At 42.9% G+C, this 18426-nt stretch overlaps 1 long non-coding RNA gene across 1 annotated transcript in view; it reads right to left on the bottom strand.

Moving 5' to 3' along the window:
* Window positions 1-195: 195 nt before the first annotated feature.
* LOC143829272 (uncharacterized) overlaps window positions 196-18426 on the bottom strand; it is a 33735-nt gene continuing 15504 nt past the window's right edge. Inside the window, exons 4-5 of the long non-coding RNA XR_013228047.1 lie at window positions 7949-8047; window positions 196-263 (exon numbers count right to left, since the gene is read on the bottom strand). This is a non-coding gene — a long non-coding RNA (uncharacterized LOC143829272). The remainder of the gene's footprint in view (window positions 264-7948; window positions 8048-18426) is intronic.

Below are 18426 nucleotides of genomic sequence, written 5' to 3'. Positions count from 1 at the left end.
AACCCTCCATTTGGAAAGATGAATGGGTGGACTGGCTGGGCTGGCAAATAGTGTGCCAAGATCAACCAAAATAACGCTGACCGGTTATTAAACATTTTCAGTGAAGTTTTCCTCAGTGGTACAACATATTGTTTATAAATTTAAAATAAAGATAAATTACAAAAAGTGTCAATGGTCATTATTATGAGTTACTTACTCAAATAAATACTCTACAGCATGATCTGTTTAGCCGGGTATCTTTCTGGCCCAATGTTTGAAACAATCTATAATAAATAAAGATAACCAGTTACAAGGAACCAGAACAAGTTCATATACATTACAAGCAAAAAATAGTGCACGTACAGAAGCAAAAGCATTTTGTTATTAGAACATACCCTAACACATTTATTCAATAGAATCTTCTTCAATATTAAATGTAGTGAACTGGGGGACCAAGTAAACGTGGCCATAGCCTACTATTTTCATATGTCCACCAAATTAACAACCGTGAAATACAGGAATTCCTGAAGCTGCTGAATCTTTCTTAAAGGAACATTTACAAAAAGCAAGTCAGATCCATAGTGGATCAAACCTCCATAATTCATATTTTAAGTGGTCTTAGGGAAATAACTACATACACGAGCTAGTATTTTAAAAGGATGAAGTTAATGACATTTCTCTTTAACTTGCTCTTTATCCTCTTCCATAAATCCACTACCTCTTCTGGAATCCCTCCTAAATCTATCCATAACTCCTTATATTTATCCTGCACTTTCCCAATTCTACACATTTCCTGTATCACATCTAGACTTGTGCGCTTTGGCCACCAAAGCGGCCATTCATGCCTGAAGTGGCCAGTGCCATGGCACGGGGGGAGGGGTGGTGCTGGTGCATAAGTCGGCATGCGCATACAGATGCAGAGCTCTGCACCAGCATGCGGTCACTGGGTCACGCGCCGCCACTAGTGCCACCCATCCTCCCCACAGCGCTGGCCACTTCGGGCATGAACGGCCACTTAGGCTGCTGAAGCTCACAAGCCTAATCACATCATCATCTGTTTGAGCTGTTCTATGCTGTCTAGTCAATCTCATCCTAGGCAGAACCTTTTCCGAACAAGCTATTCCATCTCGCAAGTGACAGTATAATAAACGTTTGGTTGCTGACTCTGGCAAATCATCTCTTTAAACAGACTCAAATTCTATCATCAAGGTTGTCTTGCTAATCTCAACATGACCTGAGACATATAGTATTCCAGGAATAACAAAATCCTTCACACATTCTACCTTCTGTCTAGGCTTTAAAGAAGTTATCTCAGTTTTCTTCGTCCAATCGTCCACCTGTTCAATAACACTTCCTCTAACTAATCCTTTCCATGGATCAATCTGTATCCCAAGATACTTATCCGTCTGTCCTGGATTAATCACATGAAGCTTCTTCTCTCCAGTTCTCCAAATTGAATGATCATTAACCACAAATATTTCTTACTACTCAAGCTGATATAAAATTCATGGCATTTTAAAACTTGCATCCTTAATCCAGTAATCATACAAAAAGCATTCACCACCTTCATATTTTGATCCATAGATTCCCAATCCTTGCTCAATAACACTACGTCATCAGCAAAAGCCATTGCCAAAAGACTCCTGGATTTTAATTTATATCCATTTTCTAATTTTTCAAGTTTGTTAATCAATGGATCCATAGCAATACTGAACAGTATAGGGGGCAATGTTTAATTCCAGGCTGCAACCTAATAACCTCTGTTCTTTTATCCTTTGTTTGGAACCTTGTGCTAGCTCCTTCTATTGTACTTCCAATCAATCTTATTCTATGATAATCTAATCTGCTATTTCTCAAGGTCCATAAAACATGGTCATGTGGCACTGTTTCAAAGGCCTTTGTAACATCCACCAAGATTACTAGTTTTGCGAAGTTTTCTTTTAATTAAATAGTAACATCCCCCTGATCTGCACCAATTCTATCAGCTGTTAGGCCCTGGTTGAGGTGGAATGCCAATCTACCCCATCCCCACAGTGACCTGGTCTATCTGTTAGACTAGGTCTTCCCCCAAAGCAGCCTTCCACAGGGGGGAGACCACTTCTTCCAAGTCCAGTGGTTAAAAAATGTAAATTGATATCAATTCCTAAGGATTAATGAGAAGGATTTCTTAGAAATTGGAAATTGGCATCCACTTGATATTGGTTCTGCGATACTTAGACCAGGTCTTCCCCAAAGCAGCCTTCCACAGGGGGTAGACTTCTTCTCCCAAGTCCAGGTCTACCTACAGTGGCTCATGGCAGGTAGAATTGTTTTTCTAGTTGCCAGGACATCCCATGAAAGCCTATCAGGGGTAGACTTGTTGTCCACAGAATGTTGTGGCCAAGGCATAGTAGACCAGGCCTCTAGAGTGAGCACTTGGACCTGGAAAGGTAAACCTGACCACCTGAGGGTAGACTTGGCCACAGGAACTGACTTCATCCAGGAAACAGAGCAGGTAAATCTGGCTTCCTGATGAGATTTTCTGAACCAAGACCCAGTAAATCTGGCCCCTGGGGTTGGGACAGGTGGGCATGGGCTCCCTGGTGAAGTTCCCCCCCCCTCCCCCAAGCCACAGTCAAGTTTTGAGAGAGAGCAAGAGAGAAATGTCCCTCCCCCGATGGGCCGGTCCTCCCTTAGAAGTATATGGAATGGATCACAAGAAACATTACGTCCATTCACAAGATATATTAATCCAGACCATAAAACCATTACAATTGAACTGAAATATGACAAGAACAGCACCAATTTTCTAGATCTGATCGTTAAAAAAAAAAAAAAAGGTAACAGCATTCAAACAGACACTTTCAGGAAACTCAAAGATGTCAACTCATTTTTGGCAGGTGACAGTTTTCACCCATACCGTTTAAAAAAGACTCTTCCCTCCTCTCAGTTACGAAGACTGAAAAGGAACTGTAGCTGTGTATCTGATTTCATCAGTCTTAAATAGCTGTCCTGCAATTGGCTGGGAGAGCTTATTCAGCCAGAATGTCGAAATACACTCTCTATAAGGCTAAAGAAACGCATAGATCCACTCTTTTAGTTCCTAAAAATAAAACCAATACTACAGATAAAATGGTTTCTGTGTTAATATACAATAAACACTACAATAACATTAAGAATATCATTAGTAAATACTGGTCCCTTCTTTCTACCATTCTGAGATGTAATTCAATCCCTTTGTTTGCTTATAAATGAGGGAAGAACCTCAAGGATATGCTTGTTCACAGTAGATTCTCCATCCCAGGATCATGGTGAGTACATTAGATGGGAAAGGATTACCAAGTATTTTTTTCCTTGCAAGGCCTGCCAGTATGCTGAAAAAATGTATAATTTTAAGAGTTGCAGTAATGATAACGCTTCCTTCATCAATCAATACATTACATGTGCAACATCTGGGGGTTTATGTATATAGAGAGTTGAAAGTAAATACGAACAGTGGATAGGTTTCCTATCTAGGCCTCTAAGGATAAGAATTCTTGAGCATTTGAGTTGCGTCAGAAATCAGAGTCTCAGTGCCCATGGCCCAGCACTTCACGACGACTCTGGAAACCGCCAAAGATAATTGGTTTTATGGTAGTGAGAAGATTTCAGCATCTACTAAACACCACTTATCTGCCTGGAAAAGAAGAGAGACTTTGTGCATATTTACTCTCAGGACTTTCTGCCAATTCTGTTGCATCCTCCTCCTATAACATTAAATTCTCTCCCCGTCCCAGTCAGTTAACCACCTTACCTGCCTTTGTACATGCACTGATTTCATGGGCACACAATTGATAAACAAATTATTATAGTATTTTCATAATATTTACATTTCTTACAGGGGACTATAAACTGATAAATGGACATTTTTCATCAGATCAATTCATATTGTCACCTTCAAAAATAAGTAAACCTGATAATTATATAGTCTCTTTCATTATTTATTTGAGTTGTTTGAGCTTGTAACAATTATCCCATTCTGTTATTTATATAGGTTCTCATTATTTATTTATTTTACTGGCTTCTTTATGTATTTTATCATTATTTGTGTGTCATAATTAGACCTCTGAGGAAGATCCAGTGAGGGTCAAACCATGTCAGGTCTAAGAAGGTCTGAGACCTAAGATTGTACAGTGCGCAGGATAACTTTTCAACAGTGGCCTATGGGCTTTGTGTGTGTTTTTAACTTGAAAGTTTTTTTAAAGTTGTGAAAAATAAATGTTCACATGTTTATAACTTATTGTCTAGTTCACACAGATATTCAACCTTTTAGGTTCTAACTATTCCAGTTAGTTTTTTTGTCTTCTGTTCTGTGGTGACCAGGCCTCCTGATTAAAACCAAAACACAGAAACAACAGAAAAAACCTCACTTTTGGCAGGTAGCCCCATCCTCTGGAGGGCAGGGCACATGGCCTTGTGGTCTCTAACAGGTAGATCTGTTTCCCAGTGGCCAGGTCTTCCTCTCTACCAGTGGCCAGGTCTTCCTCTGGGGGGGAACAGTGCAGACATGGGTGGGTCAGTCCTGTTCCTTGGATGGGCCAGCAGAATGTGAAAAAGAGTTGGTTTGTAGTGCCTCATTTTTTCTTTCCAAGTGGCTTATGGTCACCTGCCTTGGCTTCTGGAGAGATGCAGTGGAACTCTCCACATGACGTCATGTCACATTGTCCGACAGCCAGCTGCCGCCTGCGGCATTGTCCAACAGCTGGCCGCTGCCTGTGCCACCGCCTGTGGCATTGCCTGTCAGCCTTCTGTTCTAGAAAGCGACTCCTTCCTGCCCTTCTTTATATAATGAGGTCCTGTCTTGTTCACTGCCAGATCCACAGAACTGGAGACTTATGTCATAGTTACCATAAACTGAAGATGGGGACTGGGGACAAGATTTGCTGACCAAATTGTGATACAGTCTCCCTTGCTCATTGTTCTTAGACAACTAAATATTTTCAGTCATATGGACACAGTTTGATTTCCTTGGATGAACACACATGTACGAAACTACAGCCTACAAGACTGTAGAAGCAGGTGCTTCTTTGCAAAGATTCCCCCCTGGACAGGTGTACGTAGCAGGGTATTGAAAATTTTGTGCCAGTGTCAGCTCAAGATGATTCAGTTAGACTCTGCCAGCAAAGCCTGGGAAATGTGTAGGGTTGTTTATCTGTTGGAGATGATGTCTCTGTAGCCAGTTTTGTTGACTTAATGGATAATTGAGCAGTTCAATATATTTGCACATTGTTGCAGTGGATATATATATAAATGTGGTTTTGTAATCTTTTGATGCCTTATTTGAAAGTTGTTGATGTTACAGTCTATATATCGTTCCATGTAAGTTATATAATGTTCAATGTAAACCACCCAGAGCTGCAAAAAATGGGCAATATAGAAATCTAAATAAATAAAATAAAATAAATAAATAAATAAATAAATAAATAAAATATATATTTATAGTAACAAATGGTTCCAGAGCAGAACACATTAGAAATGGGCTAAAGTGTGAACTTCTCTAAAAACACTAAAATGGTCTTATTAATGAAATTAATTTAATTAACCATGAAAGAATTCCTTGCTCCTTAACTTTTATACTTGACAGTTATTCTCTGCAGGCTTCAGAGGAGTGTAACTCCACCTAGAAGTGCACTGAATAGCCTTTTCTCGATTTTATTTTCTCAAAACTGAAAATCCTCTGAAGTTGCCAGTTTTCCTGATAGATCTAGGGAACAATCCTTAACAAGTCTACTCAGAATTCTAGACCTTTAATGGGTTCTACTTCCAGCCAAGTATTATTAAGATGACACTGTTATTTTGCAGGAACTCCTAGCCATGGAATAAAATATCCGAATGATGAAATGTTATATTACTTTCCAGGATGAAAAGAGTCATCCAAGAGACATCCAGAAAACCCACAGGCTGAAATCGTTAGCACTGGTGAGTCTGATATCCACTGGTGAGTCTGATACTTCCATAAATTTTGACTATCTTTTTGCTTTCTTCTTCGGTACCTTCTCGAACTGATGTAATATTCAGTTTAGACAGACTTTATCCTGCTTCAGACAGAACTGGGATACTAGTGATATATGGAGAATTCTTCCCCAGGAGTAGAGTAACTCTGCTGCTGTCCAGTACCACTGAGAATAACAAGATCCAAATAAGAAAAAGCTAACAGTGACTCTCCAGCGGCAAGAAAAGTTCTTGTCCCTTACAGCCTTGATCAGTGGAGAACTTCAGCAAATCTTCACCCACAAGAGGATAACAGGAAATCAGCATCTAGAACTGTCCATATAAGTTTCTCTAGCAGAGTCAGCATCATGAACAAAGCTCCTGTAAAGAATAACTCCCAGGTTGTGGTGTACAAAGAAGAACCTCCCGGCAACCGCCATAGGATTGAACGCTTTGATATTCCCTTGGAAGATCTGAGGAGCCGTTTTGAATCACCCGCAGCTGGAGGCAAGAAGGTAAGAACTGGGCTGTGGGTTAACAAGAATCAAAAAGGCTCTCTATTTTATATTCCTGCTAGGAAAATGCATCTATTCTTTTCACTTTCCACTTGTACGATGTTCTACGGGACTTGATACCCAGATACTGCTAGCAGAGACATCAATCCAGATGATAAGGCTCTTCGTTGTATAATTCCTTCTACCTACAGGTCATTCCATGAGAGTGGGCAGGGGGATGATGACACAAACAGTCCCAATTAGGAGTTCTGTTCAACATTGTCTTGATACTGTTCAATAGTACCGAGAACAATGAGAAAACCATTCACTTGCCCCGATCCACTCATCGCTGCGCTCCTGAGAGTAAATGTTGAACCAAGATGTGATGTCAGATGCAATCATGGTTTAATGAGCAAGTTGGGTTTTTTTCAGCTGCATGAAGAGTCTTGCTGCTTTAGAGACAAAGAATTGCTTCTTGTCAAATCTGTTGCCTTCTATCAAGGTACTATAACAGAAGAAAGAATCTACCCTAGTCTACAATAAACATTTAAAAAAATTAACAATAAATAGAAATAGAAATGTCTTATCTCTTCTTTTAATTGTCATAGAACAACCAAAACGGCCTCCAGATTTAAACTGTTTTCAAAGGTATTTTTATCAGTGGTTCTTTTTCCAACTTAGTATTTGTTGGTGAAGTCCTTCACTAGGATCTATTCTTCACAGAATTTAAACAATACATATATTGGCCTTTGGCTCACAAGGTACTATCAAGGTACCGGCATGGCTTCAGTGTGTTGAATGACGAAAGAACAGTAATGCCAGTACAGCTTCCTCTATTGCTAAATGAGAGTTGGTTACTCTATTCTATATGTCCATTGAACTCCTGTAGATGCTGGGAGAAATGGTTAATGAACAGTGTTTGGGAATCATACTTAGAGACATGCTCCATTCCATACATGTTTACCTATAAAATATAAGTTGTTCTTGTATTCCTAGATGCCTGGGAATCCTGAGACAAAGGGTGCTAATAAGCATTAGTAATGCTGTTCCTCAGTCACTTTCTTTTCCAGGTTGTTGTTTATTAAAGGTTCCCTTTCTCTAGAGCTTCCATCATCAAAATTTCCACATGGACTAAGCTCTAGAGACAATTCGCAACCCTTGGCACGTATGATGGAGGCACATCCAGGGCCTCTACCAAAACTCTCTAGGCACTGGCAATACTGCTGTGGCCAGCAGGGTTGGAGAAGGGAGAAGGCAGCAGGCATGGCTTATGACCATCATCAATTATCAGACCTATGCAGCTACTAGCAAAGTCCAAGGTGAATCCCGAAGACACTGGCAGCTGCCAGGACTTGGCTTTACTCCAAGAGTGTTTGGCCAAGACCATCTCCCACCCACTCATCTTCCATTTTGTTTTCCAGAATATCTCAGGTAGAGGTTGCATTTTTTGACACTTGGGTAGTGCTGCCCTAGACCTAAGGGAAGAGTGACATAGTATGACATTATAAATATAAGAATTGTCTTACCTGGTTGGAGTTTAGACTGCTTCTGGTGTGCCTAGGTGGTCTGCAGGGATCTTCTTCTGTTGTATCTTCAAGGGAGGGAAAGATGATATGCCAGGGTCTCTGTTGATGTGAATGGCACTGGTTTAATTCATACCTTCTGTTTTGTGGACCGAATGCTACATCAGTGGCTGCCATGGGGCTAGGGATGCCAGTGAGACCTGACGATGCCCTGGAATTATATCTCATCTCCAGACTAAAGAGATCAGTTCCCCTGGAGAAAATGGCTGCTTTGGAGGGTGGACTCCACAGCATTGTGCTCCACTGAGGTTCCTCCCTGTCCCAAATCCCACCCACTCCTGGCTCCTCCTCCAGAGGCTTCAGGTATTTCCCAACCCAGAGGTAACAATCCTATGCACAGATAAGTTCCCATGGAGAAAATGACTGCCTTGGAGGGTGGACTCCATATTCTTACACTGCACTGAAGTCCTTCCCCACCCCAAATCCCATTCACAACTGGCTCCACCCCCCAAAAAAAAATCTCCAGGGGGTATTTCCCAGCTCAGAACTGGCAACCCTCTGTGAGACTGATGTCTGAGTGATCATAGGATTCAAATTAACCCCCTCTTTTCCCCCCACTACCCCCTATGCCTGTTTTTGCCTTTGCACTGGGAGGTACGATGCTACAGTAAATATTTTCTAACCTTTAATTTTAATTCACCTTACTATAGGTTGGGAAAAGGTCATTACCAGTGCAATCCTAAGCTCAGTGATACTTTTGAAGTCAATGAGCTCAGAAGAGTGTCACTTGGTTTAGGATTCAACAGGACATTACCTACTTCATAGTGATACTCGCACCGTAGTATAACTTGGGTGCAATAAAAGTGCAACACTGCTGTGAGTTTGGGATGACTTTCCACTCAGGCAGCACTTGCAGGTATAGCAATCTGATTCTCAGTGAGCTGGCGTAGGTCATGAGTAGGACCCACCTGTTATGTTCATAGTTAGTGGAAAGAACACAAGGGCAGAGGGCGAGCCCTGAACCATTCATTCTAACAGATGACACACGCGCTGGACAGGTTGGTCTTGCCTGCTCTAATAAAAGGAACTGAATGGTTTTATTTAATCGCTTGTTAAGTCAGTGCAAATAACATATCATTAGAACACCTGAAGCACTGCACAAATTCACAGTGGGATGCCTTGGCAGCATAGACTCCAGCCGCACAGGCGTAAAGAAAAGTTTTACAGGGTACCATATAGCAACTCACATTGTTAACTTGGCCACTTTATTTATGGAACAGGACAGGATTTTCTTTTAAGCAGCTCTTTTGATAGCCACAGTTTCCCGTTGCGCTTTGCAATAATAAGCTCAGATACCATCAGCTCAGGGACTATGTAGTGAACAGAGCAGGTGCGCTGCATTCCACAATAGCTCATGTGTTGTATCAGCCTTCAGAGATTGCTTTATTGAAGGAAGCTGCATAGGCTATTTTAAGTACTTTTAAAAAATTCTCTGTGAAGTTCCGTGAGTTCTGTTAATTCCCACCTGGACTGTCATGGATAGAGGAAAATATATTCAGGGGAAAGATAAGTTCCACAGAAATGCCTTCATCTGCCTTTTTAAGCCCTGTTTTCAGCAACAAGGATTGCTAATTCAACTGTAAGTATAAAAACACTGTTATTAAATTATTCTTTCTTCATTAAGAGCCGACCTGTCCACAGACAATGCTGTTAAGACGTGAAAGTTTGGAAAGGATGTAAGGAGAGGAAAATAGAGATTAAGTTCCCACCTGAACAGAAGTCATGTTGCCTCGGTGATATAATTTGTTTTATAACTAGTGTAACGTAGTTTTATAAAAACGTGCCTTTGGATTACTAAAGAATAGTGTTTGCCATGTTGACAGCCTTGTCTCTGTTTCTCTCTCATATATAATACAAAACTTGGCCTTTATTTCAGCTAAACACAGACAGATTATAAATGTATGGCCAAAGTTCTTTGCGGAAAACATTTGCATAGTCTTTAAATCCATTGGAGGCAGCTGCAATCTCATCTCATTTAGGCCTGTCACGCTGATATACAATAATTTGAAATGAAGTGTCAGCCACCAAACAAAGAGGCAAGGTGCTATTGACTTGCTTTCAGCTGAAAAAGCTGCTGTCAGCTCATGCCAGCAACATAACAAGACGGGCTAGGGGCAGATCAAGCCTCCCTTGACAACATAACATGGTTCCCCTCTCTGCATTCACACTGAGTCAGAAGCGTTTTAAGGGTGAAGGAAACGTTCTCCATAACAGGAAGCAGCTAGCTTTGCAGTGGAAATGGCCTGGAGGAATTAGATAGCTCTTATCCTGCCTTCCACGATAGCGCCTGTTTTGCCTTCTGGGTAACCACTAGAGACTTGCCCGATTTTAAAATGTTTCTGTTGGGTTCCCCTCACATGAGCCAATGAGGTGCAGTGGCTAGCGTGCCAGGGACCCAGATCTGGACCCTTATTCTGCCAAGGAAGCTTATTGCACAACCTTGGGCTGCTCACAGAATCCCAGCCTTACTTACCTCACAGGATGTTGTGAGGAGAAAATGGAGGGAAGGATGGTGATTTAGAAATGAAGTCAGTAAAGTAAACAATGAGTAAAAATAAGTCGGAAGCTGCTATTGTATTCAGCTTGGACTCCAGGGAATGGTAGAGGACAGGAAGGCCTGGAGGATCATTGTCCATAGGGTCGCGATGGGTTGGACACGACTTCACACCTAACAACAACAACAGTTGTATTCAGGTGCCGTGTAGGTTTCAGTACTCGCTGTAACTCCTCCTACTGATACCACCCGGCTGGGCTTATATTTCTTAAAGAAGTAGGCCTCTGTCCCAAATTTTAAGCATATAGAGAGAAATATCCAAATGTTAGAGGTCATTAAAATTCTCTTTTGTGGAGCAGGCACACAGAGGCAAATTTTTCCTTCGTCTCTCCAGCCTCTAGGACCTGGGTGTCGAAAGGCAACAGGGCTATTTTAAAACTGAAATGTCAAGAGGTGCTGCAAACTCTGAACTCGTACATGAACCCAGTGCCTTTGTGCCACTTTAATTCCCCTCAGCATCTTTCTTCTAGCAGCTGATACTAAAGTTAACTGACTTCCTGATAGCCAATGAAGAGAATGGGGAAAAATTTAATTCTTCAGATAGCATCAAAAGATCTAGGCAGGAATGAATTATACTGTCTTTTGTGTGGATGCTTAGTTTTTGTTTTAAAAAAATAACACATATAGATGGATATGAGCATAACTGGGTTCTCCCACTCTTGTTTGGAATGAAGAGATTCCCTCAAGGAAAGATTGACTCCGCCCTTCTAGTTCTTGTGGTGGAAGCCTCAGTCGTCTTTGCTCAGCAGTAAACAATGGAGATTCTGCTGCATTCTAGTTAGGGCTATAAGGGATAACACAAACACTTCTATCTCTCTCTCTATCTCTCTCTCTCTCACACACACACACACACAACCACAACCACCATCGAGATGAATTAACTTTTCCAAATGTACCTTTTTAAGTAGAATTCAGAGAAAAGGGGTGTAAAACCTTTTTCCAGTTTGGACATTGTGATGTGTAAACAACTGCAGCAACTTACTACTTACAGTTTACTTTCCTTAAAAAAAATAATAAAAGCATTGGAGTAAAAAAAAAATCACTCCCAATGTGTACACTTGTAACATTGGGATACCTCTCTACCCTTTGGGGCACGAAAGCCTTTCCCATGTCTCTGCTCCCGTGGACTCCTGCTCCAAAGGACTGCAATACTGACTACTGTGTACTTGAGTCTAAGTAATACTCTGTTGTAAAATCAAACTGAAGAGGCAAACATCATTTAACAGTAGTTTGCAAGAAGGAAATGAAGCAGTTTCTTATTGTGTCATGCTTCCCTTAAAAAAAAAAGATATCTGTTGCATAAGATGGAATATTTGTTTTACTGACAGGATAAATTAAGATGGGGCCTAGAGTTCTCCCATAAACTGATTTCCAGGATTCTATATTCCTTGGATTATGTCAGCTTTGGAGGTTGAGATCTGTGACATCAACCCCCTGCTGAACTTCCTCCCAACCCTAAATTGCGTCTTTCCCAGAGAGTGGGGATGGGCATGAACAGGGAAGATGTGGTTTGGTTCATGGTTTGTGACGTGCCCCATTGTAAACCACAGACGGTTGTGAAATTTTAGCTAACTGATGAACCAGGTCACTTTGTGAGGTTCATGAAGCATTAGAATGCCTACCTAGGTATGTTAGAGACACTAAACTCTCAGGTGATCTCTGGGTGACTCTTCTTTACCTGCCCTCCACGTTTGGTGGAAATTGGAATGATGGGATCCAAGGTACAACCTCTTAAAGAAGGTGCCTCCAGGAAATTGTTCTCTGGGGAAACAATCTCACTGGTTATTTTGACAACCTTAGGTTCAAGAGGATATGGGGTGAAAGCTAGAGGGGGTCTGGTGAAAGCTATGGATACCAAACTTAGAGGGTGTGTAGAGGAGCATCCAGGTCTGCTGTGAGTTTGGTGTTTCTAGCTTGCATACAGTCTGTTCTACACAGTACTGAACCTGTGCCTATCAAAATTACCAAGGTTCAGGTGTGTATAGAATGGATCCTCCACAAGCTAGAGATGACAAAGTTGCTGAGGACCTTCCCTGAATGCTCCTCTAGATGCTTTCCAACTTGTTGCTTGGAAGTTGGGTAAACATTTTGATTGAACAGAGACAATCTGTCCTGAAATGTTTCTTCTCAGGAACCTCCATGAACAGCTTGAAAGTTCATGCCAGGTGATCTGCCACAACCTTGACTTCATGAAGCATGAGTCAGCTGAAATTCAGGAATTTTCCAAGTTAATTTTCCAAGTCTAACACAGGACTATATGAACTTCTATGCTGCAAAGTTTTTATTCTTAAGATGTAGTTTTCAGAAAGTAATGCTGTCCTCAGGGGAAAGATTTGCAAATTTTAGCAAAAGTGCCACCTCTGCTTATATGTGAATCATTGGACAAAACATAAACCCAACTCAGGTCCACCTGTCAAAGAGCTCAGAAAGTATGCAGTTATTTTGCATACAATACTCCACTGTTCCTTTCTCACAGTAGGTGTACTAGCCAGGACTCTATTCTCCAAGTGGGACAGCTTGACCATTGGTGCAGCAGTACAGAAGGACTAACTACATCATAATGTCATTGTTCTTGACAAACTCATAGAACATATTCTGTGCTGATTCTCACGTAGTGAGAAAATCTACTTTTTGTTAATAAGTTTTTGTTGTACAGGGATCTTGTCTTCAAGATTTTTTTAAATGTCAGATAGCACTGGCACTAAATCTTTCCTGTTGTCCTTGACTCTGCTGAGTTACAGGCAATTATTTCAGTATGCCAAATTCTTAATATGGCCTCATCTGTGGATACTTAAAGCCAGGGACTGGAGCCATGAACATAAAAGTTAGACATTTTTCACTCCCAGCCCCCATACTTTTTTCTTTGGTCCTTTTTTGGCAAATATTGGTGAGTCAAAAGTATGCACAGTTCTTTCAACAAACTTGATGGACACCACAGTAAATATGCATGAGGGATGCACAAGTGCCACGTTATGCTGGAAACTGACAAATTGTCAAACATATCTAAATGGCTGCAGCAACCACATCAAATAATTCATTGTCAATAGCCAAGCCTTAGTCATATCTGCTTCAGCCCCTCAGACAGAGACGCTAACTTGAAGGATCTACAGCTGGCATTTTTGCAACTGCAATGTTCTTCTGATATGGTGAGAAGGATGATTGGAAAGGCCAATATGATACCCAGGGAAAGGCTGATACAAGACAAGTGCAAAGAAAATGACAACAGAACACCACTGGCATTCACATACAGCTCATAACTCAAGCCAGTTCAATGTATTATTAATGACCTAGGACTCATGCTGGGTGGTAGCACTTCTGTCACGCAGGCATTTGGCTAGGCGGAACCTTTTCTTGCTTACAGACAGCCTGCTAACTTAAAACTTAAAACAACTTTTAATCTGTGATGATAGACTACTTAACAGTAACATGGACTCTGGTACCAAGGCCTGCAACGAACCAAGATGCCAACTTGGCTCTCATAGACCATATATGCACTGGAGGTTTCATGTCAGGCTGCAGGCTGGAGTTTTAGTTGTGGCAGGTTGCCCCACCTCTTCCTGCACTTACAAGGGAGAGCATTTGGCCCAGTGCACCTCATCTGCCCCCGATTTGTGCTCCTGCACAGGGGCTGCGGCAGTGAAGTTCCCAGTGCATAAACGATCATATAGATCCTAGCAACACTATCTGTAGTCCCAGCAACATCAACCATACCATCCCAGGTCCATACTTCTGCTCATCCTCAAATGTGATTGATGCCATCACGTGTCAGAAATGCCCTTCCACCCTTTACAATGGACAAACAGGCCGGTCCCTTCGACAAAGAAGTCTAACATTAGAAACCACAACATTAAAAAATTATGGGTCAACATTTTAACTTTCAAGACATTCAGTTGCTGACCTAGCATTCTATTACAAATAAATTTCAAAAGGACATTAGAAAGACAGATTTCTGAATTGCAGTAGATAATGAAGTTCAAGACAATGCATCCTCCTGGACTGAATCAAGTACTAGGTTTCCTATCTCGTTACCAATGTTGATTTTTCCATGCCTACAACACCTCTGCATATCTCAACTAATCTACCCATGCCTGCTATGATCATTTACTTGCTTTTGTCATTTGGCATATGAAATCACTCCATGCTCCAATTTATAAGGACAGGTGGACTCACATTCTAGCTGTACCTGAAGAAATGAGTAGTGACTCTTGAAAACTCATACCCTGCCACAAATTTTATCTATTGGGATCTTGTTCTTTTCTAGTGGTATAACAGACTAACATGGTTACCCATCTTGAGCTTTATTATTTATTTATTATTGATGTGTAAATGCATATACTGGTGCATTCCTTGTAACATAAATTAATACGGACATGCCCCCGTCCCTTACTCGTGGGCAGGGTGGCCAAGCTGGAGTTGCTTTGGGAAAAAAAGCCCAAGTGGCTTGAATCTGGGTGTGATGTGTCTGAAGAGCCCTGCCTCTGGGGCTAAGGCCTACCAAGCCCCACCCATTTTCTAAAAACAGCTGGGCACCCAGGAAGTTGTTGGCAGGCATTGTGGTGCCATGTTGGGGACGCCTGTTTTTAAGTTGGCAAAATCCAGATGGATCAATGTAACAAGGTGGAAATACACGCAGGAGGATAATTACAAGCAGGGAAAAAAACTGTGTGGGTCTTCAGATCTTATCATCAGATTAGATTCCTAGATAATTGTTAGTTTCAAGGGACCCTGTGCAACAGTACTGCAGTACTTTCCCTCTGTCAAAATCATTGCTCTTCTGAGAACTGCTTTGTCTCCTGAGTTCATAGCTGCTGCTGGCCTTGGACTGGGCACCATACTTCCCTTGTGTTTTCAGTGCTTTGGATTCCACACACCATTTACTATTTTTAAAAAATTTCCTACATCTATACTCTTCCCACTGGGGACTTCAAGCAGCTTATATCGTTCTTGTGTCCTCCATTGTATCCTCACAACACCCTTATGAGGAAGATTATGCTGAGAGTGTGTGATTGGGCCAAAGTCACCCAGCAAGATTCCATGGCAAAGTAAGGATGTGAACCTAGGTTTCTTGGATCCTAGGTCAACACTTTGACCACTGTACTCCTTCCAGAATCAGTTTGTTCCCACATCATCTGCAACAATCTGATTCTTGGAATTGTTTAGATTTTTATAACCACTGCTCTTGGCATAGCCATCTCCGGGTGGTCTACAACAAAATATAATATACAATCCTTTATCTTGACAATTATTTATTATTTATTTATTGGATATATATAACCACTTCGCGCACTCCATGTCATCATGCGGCCAAATCTGACTGGCCACCAAGTGCCTGGATGTCACTCCATTCACTCTGCCTCAGTCGTGAAAAAGCACTCACAAAAACAAGCAAAAAGAAGACCTGAGGCAGACTGAAGCCAACAATGATAGTGAACAGGATTTTAAAAAAATAAAATATAAAATAAATCGCAACCAATGGCAGAAAACGAAGAGGAACTAAAGAGCCTCTTGATGCGGGTGGAGGAGGAGTTGGCTTGAAACTCAACATCAGGAAAATAAAGATAATAAATACGGAACAGATGTCACCACACAATGGCTGCCACAAGAACAGGTTTTTTAAGAAAAAGAAATGGCTGCCATAGGTTTCTGAAACCAATAATAGAATGTTGTGAGGTTATAAGCCAAATGTCCTAATAATGAAGTAGGTGTTTCTGAATGGGTACTCCCTGAAGATACAAAGGTGATGATGCCTTTTGGGATCGTCTGATGCCAATGGGCCCCCAGTAACTCATCAGAAGGGACCATTGTACATCAGGAGCTGTGCTGGGAATTACTGTGATAACATCTCAGCATTTCCATGCAGTTGGCACACATTTTTATTTAGATTGTAAATTGTGCTAATATCACAGATCACAATAATTTGCATCTGGAGCCCCCCCAAAGAATACAACCCCAATTGAATAAGAGTTGGTTCTTATATGCTGCTTTTCCCTACACGAAGGAGGCTCAAAGCAGCTTACAGTTACCTTCCCTTTCCTCTCCCCACAACAGACACCCTGTGAGGGAGGTGAGGCTGAGAGAGCCCTGATATTACTGAAGAAGAAGAGTTAGTTCTTATATGCCGCTTTTCCCTACACAAAGGAGGCTCAAAGCGGCTTACAGTCGCCTTCCCTTTCCTCTCCCCACAACAGACACCCTGTGAGGTGGGTGAGGCTGAGAGAGCCCTGATATTACTGAAGAAGAAGAGTTAGTTCTCCCTCCGGGTCAGGAGGACAGCTGGATGGGTGTTTCCCATCTCTCCTTGAGGGAGGCAGATCATTTGAATATTTTGCCTTCCTGTGGGAAACGCCCCTCCGAAGCCAGTCTTCTTCCTGCCTCGCGAGGGAGCAGACGTGATTTAGGGTCCCGTCTGTTGTGTGAGCAAGGCAAGGCTAGTTAGGTTTTTTCAGGACAGCAAAGCCGGCATCGTCGAGCAGAGCTCCCTCTAACTGCGCCGGATCGGGCAGAGAGGTCGAGCTCCGCGGCGGCGACCGCGTGGTCGGCTCGAAGCCGGGGAGCCCGTTCGGGCTGAAAACTGCAGAGGCCGGCGTCGGCGGGCAGAGCTCCCTCCTGGCTGCGCCGGATCGGGCAGCGAGGTAGAGCTCCGCGGCGGCGGCCGCGTAATCGGCTCGCAGCCGAGAAACAGCCGTTGGGCCGCAGATTGCGGCGGCGGTCGTTTGCGGGTCGCATCGACGAGCAGAGCTCCCTCTAGGCTGCGCCGAATCGGGCAGCGAGGTTGAGCTCCGCGGCGGCGACCGCGTGTTCGGCTCGTGGTCGGCGGCCATTTTGGAATCGCGCCGAAATGGCGGCGGAGCGCCGCAAGGGCGCGTTCTCCTCAGAGGATGAGGAAAGCCACCTAGATTGCTCCCTGGCTCCCAGTGGGGTGGTGGCTGGCACGAGCGGGGCCGAATCGTCGCAGAAGGGGGCAGGGGAGCAAGGACAGCGCTCCAAGTCTGCCAGGCCCGCAAAACGTGCACGAGGCCCTCCTAAGCCGGCTGAACCAGCGGCTGCAGATGCAGGGCCGGACCAGGGAGCCTCCACAGCGGCCAGAAGGCAACCTGAGGCGGAGGCTTCCACTTCATCTACACACAGCGGCAGACAAGAGACTGGTAACGTTGAGGCCAATTCTGGCCAACTTCTTTTACCTCCTGAATTGCTTTCTATGGTCCAAACTGCCGTGCAGGCTGAAATAGCTAAGGTGTGCCAACATATGTTACCCGCTGTGGATAGGCCTTCATTTTCGAGGTCTAGGTCTTCATCCCCTGAGTCTAGAGCTTCCAGGAGGAGTAGATCGCAGAGGAGATCTCCTAGGAGGCCTCGCGCCAGGGCTCGCTGGCCCACTAAGGCAGCGCAGAAGAGGCTCCATTGTTCCCCACAACAATCTCCTTCCTCGGAGGAGGATTTGGAAGCAAGAGAAAGGGACGAGTGTGATTTCATTACTGATGAGGATGAGGTGGAGCCTATTCAGGTGCCTCAGCAAACTGAGCGTTTCTTTAATGCTGAGGATTTCCAATTTCTACTTAACAAGTCCATTTCTATTTTGGAATTGAAACAGACAGGTTCTGAGGAACCACCTAGCAAGCAGGCTAGGAAGTATTATGGACCGTGGGGCAGTGGTGAATTTTTCCCTAAACCAGAGACAAATCTGAGGAATTTTCCCATGCCAGAATCCTTTGAAAGGAAGATTCGAGCAGAGTGGGAGAAGCCCTTAGTGTCCAAGCAGTTCCCTTCGTTTATTCGGAAAATGTATGCTCTGCCTGACTATGCTGAGTCCTTCCTGCAGGTACCGGTGATTGATGGTCCAGTGGCAGCGCTGCAGTCGTCAGGTTTG

The sequence above is a fragment of the Paroedura picta genome, chromosome 2 (genome assembly GCF_049243985.1).
Source record: "Paroedura picta isolate Pp20150507F chromosome 2, Ppicta_v3.0, whole genome shotgun sequence".
Taxonomy (NCBI): Eukaryota; Metazoa; Chordata; class Lepidosauria; order Squamata; family Gekkonidae; genus Paroedura; species Paroedura picta.
The sequence above is the reverse complement of the archived record's forward strand: the minus strand, read 5'-3'. Positions and strand labels throughout refer to the sequence as shown.